Here is a 7,006-nt window from a genome sequence, read left to right as displayed (position 1 = left end):
TTTTACGTCTCGTTTTGTTGCCCTGTACGGCAAGCCATCCTGTCCTTAAAAATGGCTCTGAGCACTATGGGACTTAACTTCTGAGGTCATCAGTCCCGTAGACTTAGAACTACTTAAACCCAACTAACCTAAGGACATCCCACACACATCCATGCGCGAGGCAGGATTCGAACCTGCGACCCGTAGCGGTCGCTCGGTTCCAGACTGTAGCGCCTAGAACCGCACGGGCACTCCCGCCGGCTTCCTCTCCTTACATTTCAGCGAGATAATGCCCGACTGTATACGGTGAGAGTTTCTACTGCTCGTCTTCGTGCTTGCCAGACCCTACCCTGGCCAGCGAGGTCGCCGGATCTCTACCCAATTCAGAAAGTTTGTAGTATTATTGGTAGAGCCGTCCAACCATCTAGGTTCTAGGGATTTTGACACTCTAACGCGTCAGTTGGGCAGGATTCGGCATGATATCCACGAGCAGTATATCCAACAATTGTGTCAATCAATGCTATGACGAAAAACTGCTTTTGCTCAATTTGTGACCCTCTTTCTCTTCAATAGCCGGCCGGAGTGACCGAGCGGTTCTAGGCGCTACAGTCTGCAGCCGAGCGATCGCTACGGTCGCAGGTTAGAATCCTGCCTCGGGCATGGATGTGTGTGATGTCCTTAGGTTAGTTAGGTTCAATTAGTTCTAAGTTCTAGGCGACTGATGACCTCAGAAGTCAAGTCGCATAGTGCTCAGAGCCAGCCTGCCTCGGGCATGGATGTGTGTGCTGTCCTTAGGTTAGTTAGGTTTAAGTAGTTCTATGTTCTAGGGGACTGATGACCTCAGCTGTTAAGTCCCATAGTGCTCAGAGCCATTTGTGGCAAATCTATTTAACAAGTACTTTATATCCGTTACTGATAGAATGGGACTTTCAGGATCAGTAAATAATGCCCTTGAATATCTGAAACTAACCTTCACAAATAGCTTCAAGTACATGAATATATCACTCACTTCACCAAAAGAAATAACGTGCATAATAAAATCTTTAAAAACAAAGCATTCTACTGGGTACGATGAAATATCAACAAAGTTAATTAAGGCATGTTCTTGTGAGTTTAGTACAATTCTAAGTTACTTGTGTAACCAGTCAATTATAACTGGGACATTTCCTGACTGGCTAAAATATGCAGATGTTAAGCCTCTATTCAAGAAAGGGGATAAAGAGATACCATCAAACTACAGACCGATTTCACTTTTGCCAGCATTCTCAAAAATTTTAGAAAAAGTAATGTACAGGCAGCTGCTCAACCATCTGACCACAAATAACATATTATCAAGAACACAGTTTGGATTTCTGAAGGGTTCTGATATCGAGAAGGCTATTTACACCTACAGTGAAAATGTACTTAATTCATTAAATAACAAATTACAAGCAGCAGGTATTTTCTGTGATTTGTCAAAGGCATTTGACTGTGTGAACCACAACATCCTTTTAAGTAAATTAGAATTCTATGGTGTCACGGGCAGTGCTGCAAAATGGTTCAAGTCATACCTCACTAACAGGAAACAAAGGGTGTCAGTGCAAGGGACTAGTGAATTAAGTCATCAGTCATCATCAGAATGGAAAGAAATTACATGTGGTGTCCCACAAGGATCCATCTTAGGGCCATTGCTTTTTCTTGTGTACATTAATGATCTCTCATCAGTTACACTGCCAGAAGCAGAGTTCGTTTTGTTTGCAGATGACACGAGTATTGCAATAAATAGTATGTCGAGTGTAGTTCTAGAAAGCTCTGCTAATGATATTTTCATGGATATTAATAAATGGTTTAAAGCCAACTCACTGACATTAAACTTCGAAAAGACTCACTATATGCAATTCAGAACCTGTAAGAGGTTTCCACCCAGCATATGTATAAAGTATGAAGAAGAGAAGATAGAAGAGGTTGACAGTCTTAAATTCCTGGGATTACAACTTGATAATAAATTCAGTTGGGAAGAGCACACCACAGAACTGCAGAAACGCCTTAACAAATCTGTATTTGCAATTCGAGTGTTAGCAGACACAGGCGACATAAAAATGAAAAAGCTTGCATACTTTGCCTACTTTCATTCCATAATGTCATATGGTATAATATTTTGGGGTAACTCTTCAAGTCAAACAAAAGTTTTCAGAGTCCAAAAGCGTGTAATACGTATTATTTGTGGAGTAAATTCACGGACGTCCTGTAGAAACCTCTTCAAAGAACTGGGTATACTAACTATTGCCTCTCAGTATATTTACTCATTAATGAAATTTGTTCTAAATAATATATCTCTTTTTCCAACAAACAGCTCAGTTCATACATACAGTACCAGGAACAAAAATGATCTGCACAAGGACTTAAAAGCACTTACTTTAGTTCAAAAAGGGGTCCACTACTGAGGAACACTCATCTTCAATAATTTGCCAGTAAACATAAAAAATTTAGTTACAAATAAAGATCAGTTTAAAAGGAGCCTGAAAGACTTACTAGTGGCCAACTCCTTCTACTCCATTGACGAATTTTTTAATAGAAACAAATGATGTATTGTATATATTCATACTATTAGTATCGTTATTTCAGCTTAAAAAAAAAATTGACGTGTTCCACATCCACGAGGATCTCCTCAGCACGGATCTATGGAACGAAAACTAATCTAATCTAATCTAATCTGAACCATTTTTCTCTTCAATAAATAATTCAATTTTTGTGAAACTGTAGTCGTTTGTTTGTCTGTACCTGTACATCACACCTAGCGATTTCCTTTCCATTCGGCTAATGCCTTCGCGTCGCGTCTTGTTTTTCCTACTGTATATTTTAGAAGCTCGCCCTGCCGCCTTTCACGTGGAGAAGATCTAGGCACGACACACATTGCATACAAATGCATGTCCTGTTATCATTTAGGAGCACAATCAATTATTAAAGACGCCTAACGTCGCCACGAAGCGTCGGTGAACGTTATTTCCCTAACAAAAATATTCCCCGCGATGTGATCTCTCACCCCTACAGGGTAGTCAGTCGTCCTCGTTCGCCACTGTACACGGAGCCACTAGGCCGCCGAGCTGGAAGGTCGATCGGCGCTCCGGCGCGGCTCTCTTTGAAGGGTCGTCCCACTCGGTGCGAGGAAATGAAATAAAACCGGACAAACTCGGCAGGGGGACAAAGCGCGTCCGCGGCCCGCCGGGGGGTCCGCGGCCGGAATTGTCAATCTTGTCAAAGGGCGGCGCTGACCGGCTAAATGATTAATCGACCGGTTTAAAACAACAAAGTGTTCGAGGCGAAAGTTAAGATCAAAGTTTCCCCAAATGGAATTTCCACATTTTGACGGCGGGCGGATGTAAACGGAAAACTCGATTGTAAATTGCTTTCGGTGCTTTAATTACATAATGAAACTGCGGCAGCGCTGTTGCAGCAGGGGTGGGCAGCGCAGAGTGGAGTCGGTTTAATTAAGTGATTCGCGGCGCGGCTGCACGTCTCTGGACAGTGGACAGTGCCTGCCGCCACGGCCTACCGGCTGGCTGCCCGCGGCCGCTGAAAGGAAGCGGCGCCGCGCATTCGCAAATTATTTACGTTTTTTAGGCGCAGCGCGGGTCGCTGGGGACCGCGCGAGTGCGGAGGTAGCCTGAATGGCGTTTTTGGGCGCTGCGTAACAGTGGCGGAAGAGCGAGTTTGCAGCCAAGTTGACAGCAGCATTAGTCTAATTAAAGTAACTGAAGCGGATGGGATACTAGGTCACAGAAAAGGGACAAAATTAATGTTTTAAATATAGCAACAAGCTCTCCAAGGAAGAGAACCTCTATCTACTTCCTTACTCCAGGAGCCACTTTATAGCGCAAGGTGGAGGGAAGCTTTTATCATTGCTGGTGATGCCCTTTTGCTGTTTTGCAGGGTAGAACTCACTGCCTACGCGCCTCTGTACGAGCTTCACTTTTCCTTATGTTGTCCCTCTACTCCTTATGTGACATGGTGTGTTGGTAACACAATCGTTCTACAGCGTGTAAAAAAAAAATCACCTTCTTCTTTGCCACCGTCTAGTAGCAAACTGATTGGCATGCTTCCGAATGACTTCCATGTCTCATCTTAATCCGATCTGATGAGGATATAACACACTCGAGAAATACTCAAGAATGGGCCGTACACGTGTTGTGTAGGCTGGTCCCGGCGGAGGTTCCAGTCCTCCCTCGGGCATGGCTGTGTGTGTTTGTCCTTAGGATAATTAAGGTTAAGTAGTGTCTAAGCTTAGGGACTGATGACCTCAGCAGTTAAGTCCCATAAGATTTCACACACATTTGAACATTTTTTGTTGTGTACGCGGTCTCCTTTAAAGACGCCGTCAACATCTCGCGCTGTGGTCGTGTTACCAACTCTCAAAAACGGGGCCCGAGATTCGATTCCCGGCCGGGTCGGGGATTTTCTCCGCTCGGGACTGAGTGTATGTGTTGTCCTCATAATTATTTCATCATCATTGACGCGCAACTCACCAAAGTGACGGCCAAACATACCAAATGGTATCTCCTGGCCAATAATTCCATACGCACGTTCCATCTAAAGGTGTCCTACATTCTCCGAGTGTTCTTGACAAACACCACTAGTGACCTTTCTCCTTGGGCGTTAACGACTTCACTGTTGGCTTCGCCAAATCTACAACACACGCGCACACACAAACACAAACACACACACACACACACACACACACACACACACACACACACACACACACACACTAGCGTGTTGGCGCGCTATTATTCTGATTATAATTGACGCAACCCTCTCATTCCATTATCTGCCGTCAAGCAAAAGTGAAGAACAAGAAAAATAGAAGAGGAGGAGAAGGAGAACGTTACTTTCATCCAAATAAACAAGGGCTGTAAAAAGGAAACGAGTATTTCATCTGTCAACCTGCAGACACCGGAGGACACCCGCTGCGTCCGCCAGGAGGTACGTTTCACAGCCTCACCTCACACAGGAAAGGCATTACACGGCTTTGCCGGCCTCCAGAGAAACGTAACACACGCTTGCTTAGACGCTGTAGAGGGCGCACGCAGCGCGGACTAGCTTATGCTTCCGCCTAGCGTCAAATAAATAGTTCCCAAGTAAACATCCATACGCCAAACGGCAGCTATAAGCGGGCACACGATTTCACCCAGACAGCCCTGCTACGAACGTACAGCGCTACTGCGCAACCTGCCCGGTCCGAAATGGCAACGCCAACGACCAACACTTAATGCCCACCACATTCGTTCTGCCTAATGTCCACAGATCTAGTTACGATTGCCGAAATAGCGCGACGCGTTTGGCCTCCGCCCACACCTGGAACTTCAGCATTTCGAGTTACTTTAGCCAGTAGCACTCAGGCAGTGAGTGTCAAAAGTCAGTTCGACGATATCAGCAACGTGCCTCAAGACTGCAACAGGAATCCTGTAGTCGCCTAACGTTCTAGACGTTATATCAGTCATCGTTCATTGAACTGAGGACTACACCGACGTTCAATGACAGATCAGCGCAGTTTAACGTTGTATTACGTTGCCATGCATCCTCTTCACATTCAAGACACCTAATGCACGAAGACTAGAGTAAAAGTCATTCCAACCACTTCTTGCTTGCGGATACGAGCGTGTTTGGAAAATTAGACATAAACGGAAGAGAGGACGAAGTGGGAACTACATGTGTGGACACTGAAGAACGCGCTGACATTGTGCCTCACACACTTATTTCGGTAGTGTACACGACAGTATGGGTCTCATGGTGGAAAATGATTACAGCACAGGACACATATAGCTGACATGAGGCAACTGGGCCCGAAGGCCCTCAAAGTACTCCGCTGCAACGGTCACCACAAGCTGTCAACGATGGGGGAGGTGCTGAATACCATCTGCGAAACCATTTCCGTAAGATGTCTGAACCGGGTCATCTGTTGGTGCACAGCATTACTAATGTCCTCTCGTGCCGTAATCCGCCTTCCACTTAAGGATTCCTTTACGTTTCGTATGAGGTCAAAGTCACGAGGCGAAAGGTCAGAAGAGTACGGCAGGTACTCTGTCACAAGCTGCTGCCTTATAAACGCTCTGCTTGATGTGGTTTTGCGTTGTCGTGCAGTATGACTGCGCGGTTCACAAGGTCCTGACGTTTCTGCCGAACGCCACGTCATTCCGCCGGGCCGAGTGGCCACGTGGTTAGAGGCGCCATGTCACGGACTGCGCGGAACCTCCTGCCGGAGATTCGAGTCCTCCCTCGGGCACGGGTGTGTGTGTTGTTCTTAGCATAAGATGGTTTAAGTTACTTTATATAGTGTGTAAACCTACGGACCGATGACCTCAGCAGTTTGGACCCTTAGCAATACACACACATTTGAACACGTGTTACCTATCGCACCAGATGTCCCTGTGTCATGTGGAACCAAGTGGCACAGTATGAGACATCTGACGCCATATGCGACGACCACGATCAGTTTCACGGGGAACCATTCTGACGGAACTGTTGCCGCCTTGGTGATCCACCATGCCGCTACTTCACGCACTGATGCTTGAGTTCCACTTCGTATGCCTTTGCCCAAGCTTCGTCGATATCGATTATTCGTGACAAGAAGCAGAAAATATACAATTATTTTATATAATGTACAGAAAAAATAGTTGCGATGACTTTACCTCAAATCCATGTATAATTTCTTTTAATAAATTATTGGAGATATTTCAATATTCCACGTTACTGCAATTTTTGCCGAGGTTGCCTCAACCTACTTGGTACTATGATGAGGCTGTATACTTTCTGCGTGCAGGCGTGCCACCTCATAACCTTAAATATTTTCCGTGGCAGGGGGCTCTCCTTCTGGTACATTTATGTTTGATGCCAGAAGTATTTCGTGAATACAATAGATTATGGAAACTGATGTCCATCTGTTATGTAAATGACTATTCTTGCTAAATGTCAAGAGGCGTTGTCTGCTTGACAAGCGGTCCTGGAATACCATAATGTAGTCTGCAACTATGGAGGTTGCTAGAGCTTCAAA

This window comes from Schistocerca nitens, chromosome 7, assembly GCF_023898315.1.
Source record: "Schistocerca nitens isolate TAMUIC-IGC-003100 chromosome 7, iqSchNite1.1, whole genome shotgun sequence".
Classification (NCBI taxonomy): domain Eukaryota; kingdom Metazoa; phylum Arthropoda; class Insecta; order Orthoptera; family Acrididae; genus Schistocerca; species Schistocerca nitens.
The sequence above is the reverse complement of the archived record's forward strand: the minus strand, read 5'-3'. Positions refer to the sequence as shown.